Source organism: Sapajus apella, unplaced genomic scaffold (genome assembly GCF_009761245.1).
Source record: "Sapajus apella isolate SASKATOON/1434 unplaced genomic scaffold, GSC_monkey_1.0 scaffold37, whole genome shotgun sequence".
NCBI lineage: Eukaryota > Metazoa > Chordata > Mammalia > Primates > Cebidae > Sapajus > Sapajus apella.
Genome location: NW_022436977.1, coordinates 15,884,059 through 15,910,529, shown reverse-complemented (window position 1 = coordinate 15,910,529; position 26,471 = coordinate 15,884,059). Strand labels below are relative to the sequence as shown.

General features: G+C 36.9%; 1 protein-coding gene across 5 annotated transcripts in view; it reads right to left on the bottom strand.

Moving 5' to 3' along the window:
• Window positions 1-26,471, bottom strand: part of FAM227B (family with sequence similarity 227 member B) — a 287,158-nt gene that overhangs the window by 35,017 nt on the left and 225,670 nt on the right. The window lies entirely within an intron of this gene.

Genomic DNA, 26,471 nt, shown 5'->3' with positions numbered 1-26,471 from the left:
TTTTACTAGAGCTTTAGAGTTTATAAAATTCATATTTACGTTATGTCATCCTCGCAAACCATTCTGTGAGCTAAGAAACATTTTCTATAATTTACAGTTGAGAAGACTAAAGTGCAAGTTCTATGACTTTTTTAAGCTACCATTTATTAAGTAGTAAGAGAGGACACAAATCTAGGCCTTTTGCTTCAAAGTCCAGAGCAATGCCCCTTTAATTAAATGCAATAAGCAACTTGGGCCACTGCCTGTCAGACTCCTGTTTTTCCATATTTTGACAATACACCCAGATAAGAAGAGACTTGATCTTTCCTTTCAACAGCATAAATATGCACGAGGGTACAGAGGGAATCTTGTCATTTTTTAAAGGAAAAGAGAACCATGTGATTTAATCAGGCATGTCAATCAGCCTAAAAGCACAGGCAGGTATTAAGTTTATCGTAAATCAGAGAAAAAAGGTGAACTGAGAGGTATGTTCTAGACTCTGGCACTGATTATCAGTTACCAGGTAGACTAGTCAGATCTAGAGATTATAATGTTGATGATAAACCTCTTAAGAGTTAAAGAAAGTTATTTGGGTTGATTTTTAACATTACACATTAGGAAATATTAGGCATTAGCCTGAAATACTAAAGGCAGGTCAGCATTTATGTCCACCAGGGATTAAAAAATTGATTAGCAAGGAACCTACATTTAAACATTTTAAGTAGAAAGAATATTAGAATTAGAATGGACAAGAAAAGTAACAAACCATACTTTTTCTTCAAAACATGCTCTATTTTGAAAATTCTTAAATATATATAATACTTAATATATATATTACTTAATTTCTAATCTTCTATGAACCGATATAATTAAAAAAATAAAGAAACCTCTGCTTCATGTTCATTGTACCCACAATAAAAAGCTCACTTTTCAGATCCCCTAAGCTTAATTGTTGAACTGCTGCTTGCTAACAGATAGTAGTATACATTAATACGAGGCAAAATATCTAAACGAGGAGTAATGGCAATGGCATAATAGTGAAGCAAAGCAATTTAAGAAGAAAAAGAGTCAAATAAAAACTGTAAAAAACCTCATCTAGATATGATAAATAATCAATAACGTTAAAATGCCTGTATTTATTAGCTTTTTCTCCTCAAATCCACTGATCAGTTTCAGGGAAAATATTAATATTCCCCCTAATTAGTTTTAGTGCCTCTTCTGTTTTCAGCATCTCTGAAAGCTTGGGAAGATTACCTGAAAATCAAAAAATGACTCTATCTGATAAAACTATAATAAAATATGTCTTAACTGTTCTTACTAAATCTCCAGAAATTTCACTAGTGAAAAAAATGTTCCAGTCTTCCTCCACCTGCACTGAGAAAATTTCATTTCCATAATTATCCCCTATTTATTTTTGAGATGTTACCTCCTTTAAAAGGGAGACATGTAACTAAGTATGGTTATCGCTATCCATTTTTGCAGTTTTTATTCTAATAGTCTTTCTGAAATGCAAATAATTCATATATCTTGGAAAACTCAAAGAAAGGTCAAGTGTAGGCCACAAATATAATACAATAATTGATTAAACTATTGAAACAGACAACGTATTGCTAGTAGATCTACTTTAGAATATATGTATATATTCTAGTAGATATGCTTTAGAATATATGTAATTAAAATCAGAGCTACTCTCAGAAAGAGACTTTTAATCTAGTATTGAAATACATGATAATTCAAGAAAAGGCCTCATGCCTGCATTAAAAGACAGACAAATGATGCAATATTTAACTTGTTTTAAGTTAAAATGTTAAGAGACACAAGCACTTTTTGGTTTGCCATTCGTATGTCTTCTTTTGAAAAATTTCTATTCAAATCTTTGCCTAATTTTTGATCAGGTTATTAGACTTTTTCCTATAGAGTTGTTTGAGCTTCTCATATATTTTGGTTATTAATACCCTGTCAGGATAGATAATTTTGCAAATATTCTCTATGTCTTTTCCTTTTGTTAATTGCTTCCTTTGCTGTGCAGAAGCCTTTTTATTTTTCTTAATGTGATCTCATTTATCCATTATGCTTTGGTTGCCTGCATTTCTAGGGGTATTGCTCAAGAAATTTTTGCCTTGACCTATGTCCTGGAGGTTTTCTTCAATATTTTCTTGTAGTAGTTTCATAGTTGGAGGTCTTAGATTTAAGTACTAAATTCATTGTAATTTGATTTTTGTATATGATGAGAGATAGGGATCAAGTTTCATTTTTCTGCATATGAATATACAGCTTTTCCAGTATCATTTATTGAAGAGACTGTCTTTTCCCTATTATAAGTTCTTGGCACCTTTGTTGAAAATGAGTTCACTGTAGGTGTGTGAATTTGTTTCTGGGTTCTCTATTCTGTGCCATTGGCCTATATGTCTGTTTTTATGTCAGTACCATGCTGTTTGTTTACTGTAACTTTGTACATATGTTTTTGCATTTCTGCATGGAATGCCATTGGCATTATACTAGAGATTGCAGTGAATCTATAGATTAGACATTTTAACTTTATTGATTATTGCAATCCAGAAACAATAACTATCTTTCCTTTTTTTTTTTTTCTTTTTCTTTTTGGTGTCCTCTTCAATTTCTTTAGTCAATGTTTTATAGTGTTCATTGTAGAGATCTTTCACTTTGCTTATTTTAATTCCTAGGTATTTAACTTTATTTGTGGCTATTGTAAATGGTATTACATTTTTTATTTCTTTTTCAGATTGTTCACTGTTGGCATATGGAAATGCTATTAATTTTTGTATCTTGATTTTGTATCCTGCAACTTTACTGAATTTGTTTGTCAGTTCTAATTTTTTTTTTTTTTTTTTTTGGTGAAGACTTTAGGTTTTTCCAAATAAGGTCACATCATCTGCAAACAAAGATAATTTGACTTCTTTTCCAATGTGAATGCCTTTTATTTCTTTCTGTTATCTGATTGTTCTAGCTAGGACTTCTAATACTACACTGAGTAACAGTGGTGAAAGTAGCCATCCCTGTCATGTTCCAGATCTTAAAGGAAAAGCTTTCAGGTTTTTCCCCATTTAGTATAAAACTTCTGTCATATATAGCTTTTATTATGTTGAAGTATATTCCTTTTAAACCCATTTTTGAGGTTTTTTTTTTCTTATCATGAAGTGATGTTAAACTTTATCAAATGCTTTTTTTGCATCAACTGAAAAGGTCATATGATTTTTGTCCTTCATTCTGTTGAAATGATGTATGATATTGATTGATTTGCATATGTTGAACCATCTTTACATCTCTGGGATAAATCCCACTTGATTGTAATGAATGACCTTTTTAATGTAGCATTAAATTTGCTTAGCTCGTTGTTGAGCAGTTTTGTATTAATATTCATTAGAGATATTGGCCTGTAGTTTTCTTTTTTTGATGCATCTTAGATATCTAAGTTTGGTATTGGGGTAATGCTGGCCAAAGAGAATGAGTTTGAAAGTATTCCTTCATCCTCTATGTTTGGAACAGTTTAAGTAGAATTGGCATTAGTTCCCAGTAGAATTCAGCAGTGAAGCCACTGTGTCCCAGGTTTTTTTTCTTTTCTTGAAAAACTTTTTATTATTACTTTGATCTTGTTACTTGTTATTGGCTTATTCAGGTTTTGGATTTATTTCTGATTCAATCTGCGTAGGTTTTATGCGTCTAGGAATTTGTCCATTTCTTCTAGATTTTTCAATTTATTGGCTTTTTTTTTCATAGTAGCCACTTGATATGGGTTGGCTGTATCCCCAACCAAATCTCATCTTGAATTATAACTCCAATAATTCCCACATGTTGTGGGAGGAACCCAGTGAGAGAAAACGGGGTCATGTAGGTGGTTTCCCCCATACTGTTCGCGAGGTAATGAATAAGTCTCACAAGATCTGGTGGCTTTATAAGGGGTTTCCCCTTTCACTTGACTTTCATTCTCTCTTGACTACCGCCATATAAGGTGTGTCTTTCACCTTCTGCCTCCCCAGACACATGGAACTGTGAGTCTATCAAGCCTCTTTTTTCTTTATAAATTAACCAGTCTTGGTTGTGTCTTTATCATAGTGTGAAAATGGATTAATACAGTAAATTGGTATTGGTAGTGTGGGGTGCTACTGTAAAGATATCTAAAAATGTGGCAGAGACTTTGGAACTGGGTAACAGGCACAGTTTGGAATATTTTGGAAGGCTCAAAAAAACAGGAAAATGTGGGAATTTCGGAACTTTCCAGAGACTTGAATGACTTTGACCAAAATGCTGATAATGAAATGGACAATGAAAGTCAGGCTGAGACAATCTCGAATGGAGATCAGAAACTTACTATGAACTGAAGTAAGGGTGACTCTTGCAATGTTTTAGCAAACATGGCATTTTGTCTTTGTCCTAGAAATTTGTGGAACTTGGAGCTTGAGGGAGATGATTTAGAGTATCTGGCAGAAGAAATTTCTAAGCAGCAAAGCATTCAAGAGGTGACTTGAGTGCTGCTAAAGCATTCAGTGTTAAAAGGGAAGCAGCATACAAAAATTTGAAAAATTTGCAGTGATAGAAAATTTTTGACAATGTGATGAAAAAGAAAAACCCTCCAGCTTTGTTATTTTTGCTTAGGATTGTCTTAGCTATATGGGCTCCTTTTTGGTTCCATATGCAGTTAAAGTGGTTTTTTCCAGTTCTGCGAAGAAGGTCAATGGTAGCTTGATGGGGATAGCATTGAATCTACAAATTACTTTGGGCAATATGGCCATTTTCATGATATTGATTCTTTCTAACCATGGGCATGGAATGTTTTTCCATATGTTTGTGTCTTCTCTTATTTCATTGAGCAGTGGTTTGTAGCACTCCTTAAAGAGGTCCTTCAGGTCCTTTGTTAGTAGTATTGCTAGGTATTTTATTCTCTTTGTAGCAATTGTGAATGTGGAGTTCACTCATGATCTGGCTCTCTGTTTGTCTGTTATTGGTGTATAGGCATGCTTGTGATTTCTGCACATTGATTTTGTATCTGGAGACTTTGCTGAAGTTGCTTATCATCTTAAGGCGATTGTAGGCTGAGACAATGAGGTCTTCTAAATATACAATCATGTCATCTACAAATAGAGACAATTTGACTTCCTCTTTTCCTAATTGAATACACTTTATTTCTTTTTCTTGCCTGATTGCTCTGGCTAGAACTTCCAATACTATGCTGAATAGGAATGGTGAGAGAGGGCACCCTTGTCTACTGCCCATTTTCAAAGGGAATGCTTCTAGTTTTTGCCCCTTCAGGATGATACTGGCTGTGGGTTTGCCATAAATAGCTTTTAATATTTTGAGATACATTCCATAGATATCTAGTTTATTAAGAGTTTTTAGCATAAAGGGCTGTTGAATTTTGTCAAAGACGTTCTCTACATCTATTGAGATAATCATGTGGTCTTTGCTTCTGTTTATGTGATGGATTATGTTTACAGATTTGCATATGTTGAACCAGCCTTGCATCCCTGGCATCATGCTACCTGACTTCAAACTATACTACAAGGCTACCACAATCAAAACATCATGATACTGGTACCAAAACAGAGATATAGACCAATGGAACAGAACAGAGGCATCAGAAGAAATGCCACACACCTACAACCATCTGATCTTTGACAAACCTGACAAAAAAAAAGCAATGGGGAAAGGATATCCTGTTTAATAAATGGTGTTGGGAAAACTGGCTAGCCATGTGCAGAAAGCTGAAACTGGACACCTTCCTTACACCTTATACAAAAATTAACTCCAGATGGATTAAAGACTTAACCATAATACCTAACACCATAAAAGTCCTAAAAAGAAACCTAGGCAATACCATTCAGGACATAGGCACAGGCAAAGACTTCATGACTAAAACACCAAAAGCAATGGCAACAAAAGCCAAAATAGTCAAAAAGGATCTAATTAATCTTAAAAGCTTCTGCACAGCAAAATAAACAATCAGTAGAGGGAACTGACCACCAATAGAATGGGGAAAAATTTTTACAATCTACCCATCTGACAAAGGGGTAATATCCAGAATCTACAAAGAACTAAAACAAATACACAAGAAAAAACCAAACAACCCTATTGAAATGTGGGTGAAGGATATCAACAGACACTTTTAAAAAGAAGACATTTATGTGGCCAACGAACATATGAAAAAATGCTCATCATCACTGGTAATTAGAGAAATGCAAATCAAAACCACATTGAAATACCAACTCACACCAGTTGGAATGGTGATCATTAAAATATCTGGAGACAACAGATGCTGGAAAGGATGTGGAGAAATAGGAACACTTTTACACTGTTGGTGGGAGTGTAAATTAGTTTAACCACTGTGGAAGACAGTGTGGTGAGTCCTCAATGATCTAGAAATAGAAATATCATTTGACCCAGCAATCCCATTACTTGGCATATACCCAAAGGATTAGAAATTGTTCTGTTATAAAGACACATGCACATGTATGTTCATCGTGCCACTGTTTACAATAGCAAAGACTTGGAACCAACCCAAATGCCCATCAAAGATAGAACGGACAAAGAAAATGTGGCACACGGGGGGAAGATCCAAGATGGCCAATTAGGAACAGCTGAGGATTGCAGCTACCAGTGAAAGCGCAGACGGTGAGTGGACGCTGTATTTCCGGATGGATTTTTACTGCCCACAGACCAGAAGACTCCCAGGCGGAGGAGCCCCATGGGTTGCTGGGGCAGCTGTTTTGGCTGGCACGGCTGCTTTGCCAGCACCCTGGTGTGGCAGTTCTCTGTACAAAATACACTGGTCCAGGTGCACTTTTAGCTGGCGACTGGAGCCCTGGGAAGGCAGAGTCGCCCATTCATCTGATTAAAAAGGAGGCTGGGCCAGGCGCAGTGGCTCACGCCTGTAATCCCAGCACTTTGGGAGGCTGAGGCGGGTGGATCACGAGATCAAGAAATCGAGACCATCCTGGTCAACACGGTGAAGCCCGTCTCTACTAAAACTACAAAAAATCAGTTGGGCATGGTGGTGCGTGCCTGTAATCCCAGTTACTCAGGAGGCTGAGGTAGGAGAATTGCCTGAACCCAGGAGGCAGAGGTTGCGGTGAGCCGAGATCGCGCCATTGCACTCCAGCCTGGGTAACAAGAGCGAAACTCCGTCTCAAAAAAAAAAAAAAAAAAAAAGGAGGCTGAAACAGGGAGCCAGGCAAGGAGATTCCTGGGCAAAAAAAGTGCCATGAATCTCAGCGCGGCTATTTCAGCCAGCGCAGTGAGTCGCCGCATGGGAAGTGACACAGATCATGGCGCCTTTTCAACAGATGACTGGAACACCTGGGAGTGAGTTGACAGTTCAACTAAAAAAAAAAAAAAAAGGCTCTGAGTCAGGGAGCCAGGTGATCAGGCTTGGCTGGTCCCACCCCCACAAAAAAAATTGGAAACGCTCTGGGTTGAGAGTTTCACAGCAAGCACAGCTGAACCCGGGACGGTCCAGCTCTGTGGGGGAGGGGCGTCCGCCATTACCGACGGACTCCACCACCTCGGAGGTAATCTGCCATTGCTGAAGCAGCCTGCCGTGGCCAAGGTAACCTGCCATTACAAAGAGAGTCCACCATTACAGAGGTGGGCCACCATTGCTGAGGCAGTTCTAACTACACTCATATAAACAGGACTGCAGGGAAGTTCACATGGCAGCTGGGCTGAGCCCACAGCAGCTCAGCAAAGCCTCTACAGGCAGACAGTGACTAGGCTGCCTCCTTGCTGGGCAGGGCAGCCCTGAAAAAAAGGCAGTAGTACAACAGAAACTCATAAATAAAGCCCTAACTCCCTGGGACAGAGCACCTGGGAAAAAAAGGGGTTTATGAGTTCTGCTGCAGCAGACCTAAACATACCTGCCCAGCAGCTCTGAATGAACAATGGAGCTCACAGATCAGCACTTGAGCTCCTATAAAGGACAAACTGTCTTCTCAAGCAGCTCCCTAACCCCTGTATATCCAAAGAGTCACCTCATAAAGGAGAGATCAAACTGACATTGGGTGGGTATCCTTCGGGGACAAAGATAGCAGAAGAAGAAACTGGTAGCAACCCTTACTGTTCTGCAGCTGCTGCAGGTAATCCCCAGGCAAGCAGGGCCTGGACTGGACCTCAGCGGTCCTACAGCAGAGGGGCCAAAAGGAAAAGTAAGAAACAGAAATAACTTCATCATCAACGAACTGGACGTCCACTCGGAGACCCAATCTGAAAGTAAGCAACTACAAAGACTACAGGTGGATACATCCACAAAGATGGGAAGAAACCAGCGCAAAAAGGATGAAAGCACCCTAAACCAGAACGCCTCTCCTCCTACAAGTGATCACAACTCCTCACCAGCAAGGGAACAAGGCTGGATGGAGAAGGGGTGTGATGAAACGACAGAATCAGGCTTCAGAAGGTGGGTAATAAGAAACTTCTGTGAGCTAAAAGAACATGTTCTAATCCAATGCAAAGAAACTAAGAACCTTGAAAAAAGATTTGACGAAATGCTAATGAGAATGGACAATTTAGAGAGGAATATAAGTGAATTGATGGAGCTGAAAAACACAACACAAGAACTTTGCGAAGGATGCGGAAGTTTCAACAGCCGAATTGACCAAGCAAAAGAAAGGATATCAGAGGTTGAAGATCAACTCAATGAAATAAAACGAGAAGGCAAGATTAGAGAAAAAAGGGTAAAAAGGAATGAGCAAAGTCTCCAAGAAATGTGGGACTATGTGAAAAGACCTAATCTACATTTGATAGGTGTACCTGAATGTGACAGAGAGAATGAATCCAAGCTGGAAAATACTCTTCAGGATATTATCCAGGAAAACTTCCCCAACCTAGCAAGGCAGGCCAATATTCAAGTCCAGGAAATACAAAGAACACCACAAAGATATTCCTCAAGAAAAGCAACCCTAAGGCACATAATCATCAGATTCACCAGGGTGGAAATGAAGGAGAAAATGCTAAGGGCAGCCAGAGAGAAAGGTCGGGTTACCCACAAAGGGAAGCCCATCAGACTCATGGCAGATCTCTCAGCAGAAACCCTACAAGCCAAAGAGAGTGGGGGCCAATATTCAACATCCTTAAAGAAAAGAACTTTCAACCCAGAATTTCATATCCAGCCAAACTAAGCATCATAAGTGAAGGAAAAATATAATCCTTTACTAACAAGCAAGTACTCAGAGATTTCATCACCACCAGGCCTACTTTACAAGAGCTCCTGAAAGAGGCTCTACACATAGAAAGGAACAACCAGTACCAGCCACTCCAAAAACATACCAAATGGTAAAGAGCATCAACACAATCAAGAATCTGCATCAACTAATGGGCAAAACAGCCAGCTAGCATCAAAATGGCAGTATCAAATTCACACATAACAACATTAACCCTAAATGTAAATGGACTAAATGCCCCAATCAAAAGACACAGACTGGCATATTGGATAAAAAGCCAAAACCCATCGTTGTGCTGTATCCAGAAACCCATCTCACATGCAAGGATATACAAAGGCTGAAAATAAAGGGATGGAGGAAGATTTACCAAGCAAATGGAGAGCAAAAAAAAGCAGGAGTTGCAATCCTAGTCTCTGATAAAATAGACTTTAAACCAACAAAGATCAAAAGAGACAAAGAAGGACATTACATAATGGTAAAAGGATGAATGCAACAAGAAGAGCTAACGATCCTAAATATATACGCACCTAACACGGGAGCACCCAGGTACATAAGGCAAGTTCTTAATGACTTACAAAGAGACATAGACTCCGACACAATAATAGTGGGAGACTTTAACACCCCATTGCCAATATTAGACAGATCAACCAGACAGAAAATTAACAAGGATATCCAGGACTTGAACTCAGACACGAAACAAGCAAACCTAATAGACATTTACAGAACTCTGCACCCCAAATCCACAGAATATACATTCATCTCAGCACCACGTTGCATCTACTCTAAAACTGCCCACATAATTGGAAGTAAATCACTCCTCAGCAAATGCAAAAGAACAGAAATCACAACAAACAGTCTCTCAGATCACAGCGCAATCAAGGTAGAACTCAGAATTCAGAAACTAACTCAGAACCGCACAGCTTCATTGAAACTGAACAACTGGCTCTTGAATGTTGACTGGATAAACAATGAAATGAAGGCTGAAATAAAGATGTTCTTCGAAACCAACGAGAACGAAGACACAACATACCAGAATCTCTGGGACACATTTAAAGCAGTCTCTGGAGGAAAATTTATAGCAATAAATGCCCACATGAGACGCAAGGAGAGATCTAAAATTGACACCCTATCATCAAAATTGAAAGAGCTAGAGGAGTAAGATAAAAAAAAAACTCAAAACCTAACAGAAGACAAGAAATAACTAAAATCAGAGCAGAACTGAAGGAGATAGAGACACAAAAAACCCTTCAAAAAATTAGTAAATCCAGGAGCTGGTTTTTTGGAAAGATCAACCAAATAGACAGACCACTAGCCAGATTAATAAAAAAGAAAAGAGAGAATAACCAAATAGATGCAATAAAAAAGGATAAAGGAGATATCACCACAGATTCCACCAAAATTCAAACAATCATCAGAGATTATTACAAACAACTCTATGCACATAAACTAGTTAACCTGGAAAAAATGGATGAATTGCTGGACACTTGCATCCTCCCAAGCCTACACCAGGAAGAAGTCAAAAGCCTGAATAGGCCAATAACAAGGTCTGAAGTTGAGGCAGCAATTAAGAGCCTACCACCCACAAAAAGCCCAGGTCCAGATGGGTTCACAGCTGAATGCTACCAGATATACAAAGAGAAGCTGGTACCATTCCTTCTGAAACTATTCCAAATAATCCAAAAAAAGGGAATCATTCCCAAATCATTTTATGAGACCAACATCATCCTGATACCAAAACCCGGCAGAGACTCGACAAGAAAAGAAAACTTCAGGCCAATATCCATGATGAACGTACATACAAAAAATCTTCAATAAAATACTGGCAAGCCGACTGCAACAGCACATCAAAAAGCTTATCCACCACGATCAAGTAGGATTCATCCCGGGGATGCAAGGCTGGTTCAACATACGCAAGTCTATAAATGTAATTCACCACATAAACAGAATCAAAGACAAAACCACATGATTATCTCAATTGATGCGGATAAGGCCTTTGACAAAATTCAACAGCATTTTATGCTAAAAACCCTCAATAAACTAGGTATTGACGGAACGTATCTCAAAATAATAAAAGCTATTTATGACAAACCAACAGCCAATATCATACTGAAAGTGCAAAAACTGGAAGCATTCCCTTTGAAATATGGCACTAGACAAGGATGCCCTCTCTCACCACTCCTATTCAATATAGTACTGGAAGTTCTAGCCAGAGCAATGAGGCAAGAAAAAGAAATAAAGGGTATTCAAATAGGAAAGGAGGAAGTCAAATTGTCTCTATTTGCAGACGACATAATTGTATATCTAAAAGACCCCATTGTCTCAGCCCAAAATCTCCTGAAACTGGTAAGAAACTTCAGCAAAGTCTCAGGATACAAAATCAATGTGCAAAAATCACAAGCATTCCTATACACAAATAACAGACTTAAAGAGAGCCAAATCAAGAATGAACTGCCATTCACAATTGCTACAAAGAGAATAAAATACCTAGGAATACAACTAACAAGGAACATAAAGGATCTCTTCAAGGAGAACTACAAGCCACTGCTCAACAAAATAAGAGAGGACACAAACAGATGGAGAAACATTCCATGTTCATGGTTAGGAAGAATCAATATCATGAAAATGGCCATATTGCCCAAAGTAATTTACAGATTCAACGGTATCCCCAATGACCTTTCTCAGAAAGCTACCGTGACCTTCTTCACAGAACTGGAAAAAAACACCTTAAACTTCATATGGAACCAAAAGAGAGCCCACATAGCCAAGTCAATTCTAAGCAAAAAGAACAAAGAGGGAGGCATCACACTACCGGACTTCAAACTATACTACAAGGCTACAGTAATCAAAACATCATGGTACTGGTACCAAAACAGAGATATAGACCAATGGAACAGAACAGAGGCCTCGGAGGCAACACAACATATCTACAACCATCCGATCTTTGACAAACCTGACAAAAACAAGCAATGGGGAAAGGATTCCCTGTTTAATAAATGGTGTTGGGAAAACTGGCTAGTCATGTGCAGAAAGCAGAAACTGGAACCCTTCCTGACACCTTACACTAAAATTAACTCCAGATGGATTAAAGACTTAAGCATAAGACCTAACACCATAAAAACCCTAGAAGAAAATCTAGGCAAAACCATTCAGCACACAGGCGTAGGCAAGGATTTTGTGACCAAAACACCAAAAACATTGGCAACAAAAGCCAAAATAGACAAATGGGACCTAATCAAACTCCACAGCTTCTGCACGACAAAAGAAACAGTCATTAGAGTGGGAAAAAATTTTTGCAGTTTACCCATCTGACAAAGGGCTGATATCTAGAATTTACAAAGAACTAAAACAGATTTACAAGAAAAAAACAAACAAGCCCATTCAAAAGTGGGCGAAGGATATGAACAGACACTTTACAAAAGAAGAAATACATGAGGCCAAACATATGAAAAAATGCTCATCATCACTGGTCATTAGAGAAATGCAAATCAAAACTACATTGTGATACCATTTCATGCCAGTTAGAATGGCGATTAGTAAAAAATCTGGAGACAACAGATGCTGGAGAGGATGTGGAGAAATAGGAACACTTTTACACTGTTGGTGGGAGTGTAAATTAGTTCAACCACTGTGGAAGACAGTGTGGCGATTCCTCAAGGACCTAGAAATAGAAATTCCATTTGACCCAGCAATCCCATTACCGGGTATATATCCAAAGGATTATAAATCGTTCTACTATAAGGACACATGCACACGAAAGTTCATTGCAGCATAATTTACAATAGCAAACACCTGGAACCAACCCAAATGCCCATCGATGATAGACTGGGCAGGGAAAATGTGGCACATATACACCATGGAATATTATGCAGCCATCAAAAACGATGAGTTTGTGTCCTTTGTAGGGACATGGATGAACCTGGAAACCATCATTCTCAGCAAACTGACACAAGAACAGAAAATCAAACACCGCATGTTCTCACTCATAGGTGGCTGTTGAACAATGAGAACACATGTACACAGGGAGGGGAGCACTACACACTGGGGTCTGTTGGGTGGAAATAAGGGAGGGACAGCAGGGGCTGGGGAGTTGGGGAGAGATACCATGGGGAGAAATGCCAGATATAGGTGAAGGGGAGGAAGGCAGCAAATCACACTTCCACGTGTGTACCTATGCAACAATCCTGCATGTTCTTCACATGTACTCCAAAACCTAAAATGCAATAATAAAAAAAAAATGTGGCACATATACATCATAGAATACTATGCAGTGATAAAAAAGGATGAATTCATGTCCTTTGCAGGGACATAGATGAATCTGGAAACCATCATTCTCGGCAAACTGACACAAGAACAGAAAACCAAACACCATATGTTCTCACTCATGAGTGGGTGTTGAGCAATGAGAACACATGGACACAGGGCGGGGAACATCACACATTGGGGTCTGTTGGGGATTATTGGGTAGGGGAGCAACAGCAGTGGGTGGGGAGTTTGGGGAGGGATAGCATTAGGAGAAATACTTAATTCAGGTGATGGGGGGATGGAGGCAGCAAACCACCATGGCATGTGTCTACCTATGCAACAATCCTGCAAGATCTGCACATGTACCCCAGAACTTCAGTAAAATTAAAAAAAAAAAAAGGAAAAGAAAAACCGATATTCTGAGGAGAAATTCAAGTCAGCTGCAGAAATTTGCATAAGTAATAAGGAGTCAAATGTTAATCAACAAGACAATGGGAAAAATGTTTACAGGGTATGTTAGACACCTTTGTGGCAGCTCCTGCTATCAGAAGCCCAGAGGCCCATGAGAAAAAGTGGTTTTATGGGCTGGTCCCAGAGTTGTCCTGCTGTGTGTAGTCTAGGGAGTTGGTGCCCTGTGTCCTAGCCACTCTAGCCATGGATAAAAGGGGCCCATGTACATCTCAGGCCATTGCTTCAGAGGGTGCAAGTCCCAAGCCTTGGCAGCTTCCATGTGGTGTTAAGTCTTCAGGTACACAGAAGTCAAGAATCGAGGTTTGTGACCCTCTGCCTGGATTTCTGGGGATGTAAGAAAATGTCTGGATATCCAGGAAGAAGTTTGCTGCAGGGGTTGAGCCCTCTTAAGGAGCCTCTGCTAGGGCAGTGTAGAAGGGAAATGTGGGGTGGAAGCCCCCATACAGGTTCTCCACTGGGGCACTATCTAGTAGAGCTGTGAGAAGAGGGCCACCGTCCTCAAGACGTCAGAATGGTAGATCCACCAACAGCTTGCATTGTGTGCCTGGAAGTGCTGCAGACACTCAGTGTCAGCCCGTGAAAGCAGCCAGAAGGGAGGCTGTACTCTGTAAAGCCAGAGGGGTGGAGCTGAACAAGAACATGGGAACTGACCTCTTGTATCAGTGTTATCTGGATGTGAGACCTGTAGTCAAAGGAGATCATTTTGGAGTTTTAAGATTTGACTGCTTTGTTGGATTTCCAACTTGCATGGGTCCTTTAGCCCCTCTGCTTTGGCCAATTTCTCCCATTTGGAATGGGTGTATTTATCCAATGCATGTACCCCCATTGTATCTAGAAAGAACTAACTTACTTTTAATTTTACAGGCTCATAGGCAGAAGGGATTGGCTTGTCTCAAATGAGACTTTGTGGACTTTTGAGTTAATCCGAAATGAGTTAAGACTTTGGGGGACTGTTGGGAAGGCATCATTGATTCTGAAGTGTGATGAAATGATATTTGGGAGGATCTGGTGTGTAATGATATGGGTGGCTGTGTCTCCACCCTAATCTCATCTTGAGGTTGTAGCTTTCATAATTCTCACATGTTGTGGGAGAGACTCAGTGGGATACAATTGAATCATGGGGGTGGTTCCCCCATACTGTTCTCATGGCAGTGAATAAGTCTCATGAGATCTGATAGTTTCTCCTTTCACTTGGCTCTCATTGTCTCTCGCCTGTCACCATGTAAGATGTGCCTTTCACCCCCTGCCATGATTGAGGCCTCCCCAACCATGTGGTACTGTGAGTCCATTAAACATCTTTCTCTTTATAAATTACCCATTCTCAGGTATGTATTTATCAGGAGCATGAAAACGGAGTAATACACCACTAATGATATTTTGAATTTCTGTGATATCAATTGTAATGTCTCCTTTTTCATCTCTGATTTTATTTATTTTGGTCTTCCTCTTTTTTTCTTAGTCTAGCCAAATGTTTGTCAATTGTATTTTTTAAAAATAACTTTTTGTTTTATTGATCTTTTTTATTTTTTTCAATTCAAATTCATTTATTTCTGCTCTGATTTTATTTCTTTTCTTCTACAAATTTTGGGTTTCATTTGCTCTTGCTTTTCTATTTTTTGAGATACATTTCTTCATTTTTTATGTAGGCACCTATAAGCTACAATTTTCTCCTTTAATACTGCTTTTGCTGTAACCTATATATTTTAGAATGTTGTGTTTCAATTATTATTTGCTGCAAAATAGTTTTAAATTTTCTTCTTCATTTCTTCACTGACCCACTGAAACATATTTTTAAATTTCCATGTGTTTATATAGATTCTAAAAGTCCTCTTGTTATTCATTTTTAATTTTATTCCATTGTGGTCAGAGAATATGCTTGATATTTCAATTTTTTTTGAAAATTTTCAAGACTAGTTTTGTGACCTAATGTATGGTCTATCCTTGAGAATGATACACATGTTGAAGAAAACAATGTATATTCTGTAGCCAAAGGAGAAAATGTTCTGTAAATATCTATCAAGTCCATTAATTCTATAGTATAGATTAAATCCAATGTTTCTTTGTTGGATTTCTATCTAAAAGATCTGTTCAATGCTGAAAGCAGGGAGTTCAAGTCTCCAGCTATTATTGTATTGGGGTCTATCTCTCTCTTTAGCTCTACTAATATATTTACTTTATATACCTGACTGTTCCAGTGTTCGGTGCCTATATATTTACAGTTGTTATATCTTCTCAATGAATTGGCTCCTTGATCATTTTATAATAATGTTCTTTGTCTCTTTTTATAGTTTTTGTCTTGAAATCTATTTCATTTGAATTAAGTATAGCTACTGTTGCTCTTTATTGGTTTCCATTGGCATGGGATATCTGTTTTCATCACTTTATTTTCAGTCTATGTGTATCTTTATAGGTGAAGTGTATTTTTTGTAGACAACAGATCACTGGGTCTTGTTTTTTTCCATCCATTCAGCTACTTTATATCTTTTGATTGGAGATTTAGTTCATTTACATTTAATGTTATTATTGATAAATAGGTACTTATTCCTGCCTTTATTATTTGTTTTCTAGGAGTTTTGTGGGTTTCTCTTCCATCTTACCTTTCTTCTCATCTTTCTTTCAGTGAAGGTAATTTTTACTGTTGGTATGCTTTAATTTTTTCCTTTATATCTTTTTGTGGATCCATTATATATTTTTTTATTTGAGGTTACCCCAAGGCTTGCAAATATTATCTTATAATCCATTATTTTAAATCAATGACAATGTAACTATTTGCATAAACAAACACAAATGGAAAAAGGAAACTAATAAAAACTCTACAATTTAACTTCATTCTTCCACTTTTTCACTTTTTGTTGCTTTTTTTTTGTCTTAGTGTACTGAAAGGCTGTTACAGTTATTAGCTTTGATTGGATTATCAGTTAGTCTTTCCACTTAAGTCACAAGAACATTATATACCACATTTATAGTATTATACTATGTTGTGTTTTTCTGTGTATTTACTATTACTCATTAGTTTTGTAGATTCAGGTCATTTCTTCTTGCTCATTAACATTCTTTTCTTTCAGATTGAAGAACTCTCTTTAGCATTTCTTGTAGGACATGTCAGGGAAGGTCTTTATTTCTCATTCATGTTTAAAGGATATTTTCTTTTTTTTTTTTTTTTTTTTTTGAGACGGAGTTTCGCTCTTGTTACCCAGGCTGGAGTGCAATGGCGCGATCTCGGCTCACCGCAACCTCTGTCTCCTGGGTTCAGGCAATTCTCCTGCCTCAGCCTCCTGAGTAGCTGGGCTTACAGGCACGCGCCACCATGCCCAGCTAATTTTTTGTATTTTTAGTAGAGACGGGGTTTCACCATGTTGACCAGGATGGTCTCGATCTCTTGACCTCATGATCCACCCACCTCGGCCTCCCAAAGTGCTGGGATTACAGGCTTGAGCCACCGCGCCCGGCCTACTCTCCCCTTCTTAAGCAGAAGAAAGTGGTCACCTTTGTTGCTATAAGCTTCACTGTCTGGGGTTGGGGGAGGGATGGTGCAAGCCCTCCTTTAGCTGTACCAGCTGGTGTCTCCCTAGGTTATTTCCCTAAGAAATGAGATAGACAACAAAACAATAATAGTGGGATACTGTCAGCACTAGACAGATCTTCAGGACAGAAAGTCAACAGAGGAATTGTGGACTTAAATGACATGCTAGAACAAAGAACTTAAAGATATTTACAGATCTACCTAAGATCTCATGCTACCTAAGATCTCTAGAATATACATTCTTCTCATGAGCACATGAAACATTCTCCAAGATAGACCATATAATAGGCCATAAAACATGTCTCAATAAATTTGAAAAAATCAAAATCATATCAAGTATCTTCTCAGGCCACAGTGGAATAAAGCTAGAAATCAACTCCAAAAGAAATCCTCTAAACTATAAAAATATGTGGAAATTAAATAATCTGCTCCGGACTGATATCTGGGTTAACAATGAAATCATGATGGAAATGTAAAAATTCTTTGAATTGAATGATGATAATGACACAAGTTATCAAAAACCTCTAGGATACAGCAAAAGCAGTGCTTAGAGGAAAGTTTATAGTGCTAAATGCCTATTTCAGAAGTCTGAAAGAGCATAAATTGATAACCTAATGTCACACATCAAGGAACTAGAGAAACAAGAACAAACTGAACCTGAAGCTAGAAGAAAATAAAAAGGACCAGAGCAGAAGTAAATAAAATTCAAACAAACAAAACAGTACAAAAGATCAATGAAACAAAAAGTTGGTTCTTTGAAAAAATAAACAAAATTGATAGACCATTAGGTAGATTAACCAAGAAAAGAAGAGGGAGGATCCACATAAGCTCTATTAGAAATGAAACTGGAGATATGATGACCCATATCACAGAACTACAAAAAGAATCATTCAAGACTACTATGAATATCTTTATGTTCACAAACGAGAAAACCTAGAGGAAATGGACAAATTCCTGGAAACATACTGTTCTCCTATATTAAATCAGGAATAGAAACCTTGAAAAGATTAGTAAGAAGCAGTGAGACAGAATCAGTAATTTAAAAATTATCAACAAAATAAAATCCCAGGAACAGATGGAGTCATACCTGAATTCTACCAGATATTCAAAGAATTGGTACTAATCCTATTGAAACTATTCCGAAAGATTGAGAAGGAAAAAATCCTTCCTAAATCATTCTATGAAGCTAGTATCATCCAGATACCAAAACCAGGAAAAGTCACAACAAAAAAAGAAAACTACAGATCAATTTTCCTTATGAACACAGATTCAAAAATCCTCAACAAAATACTAGCTAATCAAATCCCAAAGGATGTCAAAAAGATAATTTATCATGGTCAAGTGGGTTTCATTCCAGAGATACTGGGATGTTTAACATATGCAAGTCAATACATGTGATACATCGTATAAACAGAATTAAAAACAAAAACCATATTATCTTAATAGATGCAGAAAAAGCATTTTATAAAAGACAGCATCCCTTTATAATAAGAACCAGGCATAGAAGGCACCAACCTCAAAATAATAAAAGCCATATATGTCAAATCCACAGCCAACGTCTTACTGAATGGGGAAAAGTTGTAAGCATTTCCCCTGAGAAGAGAAACAAGACAAGGGTGCCCACTTTCACCACTCCTATTCAATATAGTTCTGGGAGTACTAACCAGACCAATTAGGCAAGAGATATAAAGAACGTTGAAACTGGAAAAGAGGAAGTCCAACTATCACTGTTTGCAGATGATATGATTGCACACCTAGAAAATCCTAAGGACTCCTCCAAAAAACTCCTAGATTTAATAAATGAATTCAATAAAGTCTCAGGTTTCAAAGTCAATGTACAACAATGTCATTGTTGGTGATCAAGCTGAGAATCAAATCAAGAATGCTATCCCTTTTATAACAGCTGCAAAAAAATAAAAAATAAATAAAATATCAAGGAATATATTTAACCATGGAGGTGAAAGGTCTCTATAAGGAGAACCACAAAACACTGCTAAAAGAAATTATAATGACACAACCAGTGAAAACACATTTCATGCTCATGGACTGGAAGAATCAATATTGTGCAAATGACCATACTGCCCAAAGTAATCTACAGATTTAATAAAATTCCCATAAAAATACCAACATTGTTTTTCACATAATTAGAAAAACAACCCTAAAATTCATATGGGAACAAAAAAGAGCCCAAATAGCTACAAAATTCTAAGCAAAAAGAACAAATCTGGAGGCATCACACTACCAGACTTCAAATTATACTATAAGCCTACAGTTACTAAAACAGCATGGTAATGGTATAAAAGTAGGCACCTAGACCAATGGAACAGAATAGAGAACCCAGAAATAAAGCCAAATATGTACAGCCAACTGACCTTCAACAAAGTATACAGAAACAAAAGTTGGGGAATTGACATCATTTATTACATTAAATGGTACTGGAAAAACTGGCAAGTCACATGTAGAAGAAGAATGAAACTGAATTCCTATTTCTCACCTTATACAAAAATCAACTCAAGATGAATCAATGACTTATATATAGGGCCTGAAACTGTAAAAATTCTAGAAGACAACACTGGAAAAACTCTTCTAGACATTAGCCTAGGCAAAAAATTGATAACAAAGATCCAAAAAGCAAATGTAACAAAAATAAAAATAAATAAATGGGACCTAATTAAACTAAAAACCTTTTGCACAACAAAAGAAATAATCAACAGACTAAACAGAAAACCCATAAAATGGTAGAAAATATTTGCAAACACATATCCAAAAAAGGACTAGTATCCAGAACGTACAAGGAACTCAAACAAATTACCAAGAAAAAACCACAAATAATTCCATTAAAAAGTGGGCAAAGGACAAGAATAGGCATTTCTCAAGAGAAGATATACAAATGGCCAACAAACATATGAAAATAATGCTTGACATCAGTAATCATCAGGGAAATGCAAATTAAAATGACAATGAGATATCACAACGAATCCTGAAAGAATGACCATTATTATTAATAAAAAGTCAAAAAAATAGAGTTTGGCACAAATGCGAGGTAAAGGGAATGCTTATTCACTATTGATGGGAAAGTAAACTGGTACAGCTTCTATGGAAAACAGTAATGGAGAGGCCTTGAGGAATTAAAAGTAACATTACCATTTGATCCAGTAATCCCACTATGGGGTTATCTACCCAAAGGAAAGAAGTCATTATATAAAAAAGACATTTATAAAAAAAAAAAAAAGACACTTGCCCATGTATGTTTATAGTAACACAATTCACAGCTGCAAATACATAGAACCAACCTAAGTGCCCATCAACTAATGAGTGGATAAAGAAAATGTGATACATTCACACACCATGGAATACTACTCAGCCATTAAAAGGAATGAAATAATGTATTTTGCAGCTACTTAGATGGAGCTGGAGGCCATTATTCTAAGCGAAATAGCACAGGAATGGAAAAACAAAAGCCTTATCTTCTCACTTTTAAGTGGGAGCTTATCTATGAGTATGCAAAGGAGTACAGAGTGATGTAATGGATTTTAGAGACTCAGAAATCGGAGGGTGAGCAGAGGGCTAGGGATTAAAAACTACACATTAGAGGTAAAATGTACGCTACTTGGTGATGGGTGCACTAAAATCTCAGAATTCAGCACCGTGTAATTCATCCATGTAACAAAAACATTTGTACCTCAAAAGCTATTAAATTTTTAAAAAGAAGAAAAACATTAATATTGTTATTAAGATTAATATTGTTATTAATATTATTTCTGAAGGGACATAAATGCAAACTCACTATTAGTTCATACATATAAAAGCTTTGTTGAGAGAAGCAATATATATTTAGGAGTAACTTTTATCTATTTCTTTAAGCAATCTGAAATATATTCCTGAATTAAGGTAGACCAGTAAAGAGCTATGTATCAGAACTGATTTTTCCTAGCCACTGGTAGAACCATTTTTATCAGCTTTTGCCTTGTCTTTATGCCCTTGGTCAACACAGTGCAATGTCATAGACTCAGTTCTGGTGATATTTTATATGTCAACACAACTTATTACATTACGCAATGCTTCTCTATGGAGAGTGCGGTAATAAATTTGGCTGTTCAGAAATATTCACCTTTTCATCCTTCCAAGGCACAAGGTTGGACTGCAAACTATCTTTAAGTTTGTTGAAGATAAGTATGGACATGGGGTTTGCTGTGGGCAATGAAATGAAGAAATTTGAGCTCAAATGAAATGTGTCTTTTCCGAATGGAAGCTTTAAGAACCAATATACCAGCCACCCATCTCTCTTCCTCCTGCTGCACTGATTATAAATGAGAGAAAGTCTCCTTTGGCTTGTATGTATGAGTTACTACGGTAGATAGAGACCCCATCTTATATGCAATGAACACACAGTGTGAGTGAAAAATAAATCTGTCAGCATAAGCCATTAAGATTTTGCTAATGTTTGTTACTATAGCATAATTCTGTCCATCCTCTTTGATACAGGGATCCACAAGAAAAAAATACTATCTGTGTTAGTATAAAGAATAGGTGTACTTGATGTGCATATTGTTTTGTTTTGGGATACTTCCCAGTTATCCAAAGTGGCACTGTCATTTCCTTTGCCTTGACAGAATGCTCAGGGCCAGTCTAATTCATGGGCCAAGTCTAGCAAAAGTAAACCATTTTTGAATAGGATTTCACATTCTAACCTCATTTCAGGCTTTTATCTTCCCTCCTATCTCACTTTTAACCCTCTTTTCCTTATCTGCTTATTTAAAATGTTATTTTATGCTGTTGTATTCAACAAATTTATGTACAGCTATGTAAAAGAATCCTTATGTGAAAAAATGGGCAGATACATAATTAAATATATATACAAATATATTGCCCATTGTTTTAATAATAAAAACTTTAAATATGTGACATCCAATATGAACTGACCTATGTGCTTTGCCATACCTTTCAGTTATCCCTTCCTTGAAACAGCCTAACAACTGAGACACTGCTATTAATCTGGTATCTCCATTGGAAATAACTGTTCTTAGGAAGACCATGACATCAAGATTCAGGACTAGTTCTAGTTTAATCATTTGTAAAAGTGAGACATTTAAAAAATTTAATTTATGTTCAAATTATGTTCTTTATTTTAGATTATATGAATTAAGACATGAAGAGATAGATCAAATTAACCTACCTCTACTAAGCAGGAAAAAATCTCACAAATGTGATTTCTCCAGCCTAAATCAGCTATTTTCCATTTATTCATTTATTCACACATTTATTTAAGAAACAGCTCTTGTAGCAAGACACAGCAGAGACCCCTCTTAGGGGCCTGCTAGGACACCCCAAGCATGAAAATAAGGGAAAAGTCTTGAGTTCCTTCAAGGGAAATTCCAGGCATATACTTGACAAGTAAATCAGCAATTCAATAAGCAAGAAGGACAAAATGTTTGGTTCCCTATAGAAACTAAAGATGACACATGTCCCTAAGTTGTTTTTTAGAAACCCAGACCCCATCAGATGAAAAATGTCAACCACAGTTACATAGACTTCAGATAAGGGTAATATGAAATCTGATTGCTGTCCTTTGTTCTAAATTTTTTCCTGAAGGGCACAGAGAGAGTAATGCCCACTGGTCAAATCACAACATTCCCTTCTGATGACTCCAAGTTTTTAAACAAAGTCTTGACTTCCCTAAGCAACTGTAAACCAAAGAATATCTGAATCCACCTATGCCCTGTAAGCCCCACTTCAAGGGGGCCTGCCATTTTGGGCCAAACCAATGTATTAATATAATCCCCAGGTTGATTTACAGTTTTGACTGTAAATTCTGCTTTCCTAAAATACACCTCTGCTTTTAAGAGCCCTTGCTTATTGGCCATTGAGGAGGCCAGCTCTTAAGGATTAGCTGCCCAATTCTCCTTGCTTGGCACCCTGCAAATAAACGCCCTCGTTACTGTTGCTGCAAATCTTGGTGTGGGTGTTTGGCTTTACTGTGCCAGGCAAGCAGACCCACGTTTGGTTTAGTAACAGTTGACTATATGAAAAATACTGCAAGTTTCAAGACAAGTAAAGAATACAGCTTTTTATAGTCACTTATGATCGAACAGGTTGACAAAACACATTACAGGTCATAGTTGTGGAAAATCCAACATCTATTATAAAGTTAATATGAGATAAAGGGGCAAATATTTTGGGTCAGAAATGAAAGTTTTAGGATGCAAAAGAGACTGTGGGATGAGGTAGTCAGTGAGGTCTTAAGAACTGATTAGATTTGCAGGGGTTCAAACATGGAAATTGAATTCAGGCAATGGAATGTACATAAAAGTGAGGTTGAGTAACAAGGCAAAACAATGAAAAGACCACCCCAAGTGTCCTTACTTTAAGAATGTGAAGAAGACAGAGAGCGAAGACATTAAGATGGAATGGTTATTCAAGCGTAAGAAGCTTTTAAAAATGTGTTTGTCAGGAAATAATGCGTTGAAGTCAAATCTTTGAGGATGATCGAAATAACTGGTGAGTAATTATGAGTTCATTTAAATATTATAGTTGCTTAATAAATGATGTGAGTGATGTGGCTTTACCTCTTAAGTCATAAGTTGTTAAAGAGCCTAATTATTTCAAATGGTCATAAACTTAATTTCCCCACAGATTATCTGTAATGGAGAAAGGTAATATGATAGTCTATTGGAAGATGAAAGCAATTATGTCTCATTTACTTTTTGTAATCTAATAATTTTGAAATGTTTGCTAAGGGCTTGAAACTTAATGTTAGCTGAGTGTAGCTCTTTGTAATAGCAACAGGAATGGATCAATACAACCTCCATGAAAATCATGAAGAAAAGATGAGTCAAGGAGTGCATAGTTACCTGATATTGTAGAAAAATAAAGTGGAGTATTTTTAATTTAAATATTTAAAACCCTGAAATAATGCAATGAAAGGGATAACAAAATTTTTGTTTTCATTTCTGACCCAAAATATTTGCCCCTTTATTTGTTCAGTGTTTGTATACTTTATTTGAAATGCATGTTTCTTTCAAAACATGGTCAGAGGGCTCAAATGTAGAAGACATAAAACTTTTACAAGAGCTCAATGTGTTTTCCTCTTCATGTAAATGGAGGGTGCTGTGGTTCACCCATATCATTTCCTCTTTGTTTGGAGTCATTGTGCTCTAATGGGAAAAATGCTAGCAGAAGTCTTAATGACGTAGTGTCAGTTCCCCATCCTTTAACTAAAATATTTCCATCAGAATGTTTACTGTAAGTCAGACTTCTACACTTAACAAAAAACTAACATTTAATTCCATTATTTAAAAAAATATATAGGCTCTCAAACTTTTTCCATAGGTGGGTTCCCAATATTCACCACTAACAATGTGCCTTAAAATAAGTCCACAGACCGAGATCAAATTTGCAAAATTTTGTTCTGTTTTTAATTAAACCAAGTTCTTTTTCAGTGAATAAGAAATTAACAGTTAAAATGAATGAATACAATAAAAATTATCTCTTATAAGGCTGGTAATTCCAAATTCTTTGATCTGGCTACCACCAAGCTCCTACCCTGACTACTGAGACTAACTGAATCCAAACTTAATCAAATCAATCACACCAAAAGAAGGAACACCATCACCATCAGGAACTTCATTTGCAAGAAACTAAGAGAATTTATGGAGGGCTCGAATTAGTACCTTGGAGACAGACTGACTTCTAGTAAAACATGATCTAAGAACCAATTTTATTTTTAAAATAATTGGTGCCACTATACTATAATGGAATGAGCATGGGAAAGGACAGACTGGGCTATACAGGAATGTTCTTTAAATATGAAAGAGCATAAGAAACACTTGAGAATCTTTTTAAAATGCATCCCCATTTTGGATTAATTAGGTTTGGGGCCCAATAACATCACAGGTATTGGTGATGCCACTGTTCTGAGGAACCACCCTTTGAGTAACAAGAGGATAGAGAACACAGAGCTAGAATAGTTCTTCCCTAATGATTTGACTTTGAAGCTTTCCCCCCAACTGTAAAATGATACCATCTACACCAATTCATGGGATACTTGGAGGAGTAAATGAGGTTACTAGGAAAAGTTGACCTTAGATAGGAGCACAGAAGGGAAAGAGAGAATATGGTACATAATGCTGGTAATTGGGTAGATGTGGTGGTTGGAATTTGTGGAAGTTTTCATTGCTTTAAATTTCTAATTGAAGTAGAGAGCAAAGTCACCATCTGAGATTGAAGATGGGGAGGTGGTGCTGGAGATTTGAAGAGAAATAAAGGTGGAAGTAGTTGTCTAGGTGAAGGGGAGAAATAAAGTAATAGGGAATGCAGTATGATTGACAGAATTAAGGCAAATTTGAATTACATAATTATAAATTAAAAATGACACTACTTGGCATGATTGTATGATTTCTATATACACAGTAGGTGCTCAAATTCAGGTGTGGAGAATTATCTTTAATTAGGTTTGTGGCTTTTTCAGTGAACTGAAAAGGTGAAGAATTGCAAAAGGGTTGAAGGTGAGTACAAATAAATAAATATAATGATTAACCATGTTTAATTTAGGTTAAAAAGAAAGACAGGACATCAGGTGGTGAGGAGCAGTAGGAAAGTAATAAAGTCTATATACTGCTGAGATTTCATTTATGACAGTATGTGGAAAATGTTTGTAATTGTTCCACTTGTATCTTCACTTGAAAAGAATGTTTAGTCTTGACTGTTGAATGCAGTGTCTAATACACATACACTTATGCCAAATGTACCAATGTTTTCCTAATAAATATTCTTTAATAGTCAGATTTAACTATTGTTAAGAGAGGAGGATTAAAATATTACACTGTAGTTATGCATTTGTCAGTTAATCCATGAGAGTCTGAACATTTTTACATTATATATTTCTAGGCAATATTTTTGGTACATACACATTTATACTCACCAATGCCTTCTTCCTTAACTTTTAATTTATCCCATATAAATACTATTATAGCTAGCTTTCTTTTGGTAAATAGTTACATGGTATTTCTTTTTCTATTGCTTTGTTTTCGACTTTCCTGGGGGGGGTTAAGTTTTGTTTTTTGTAAGAAGAATAAAGATGGTTTTAA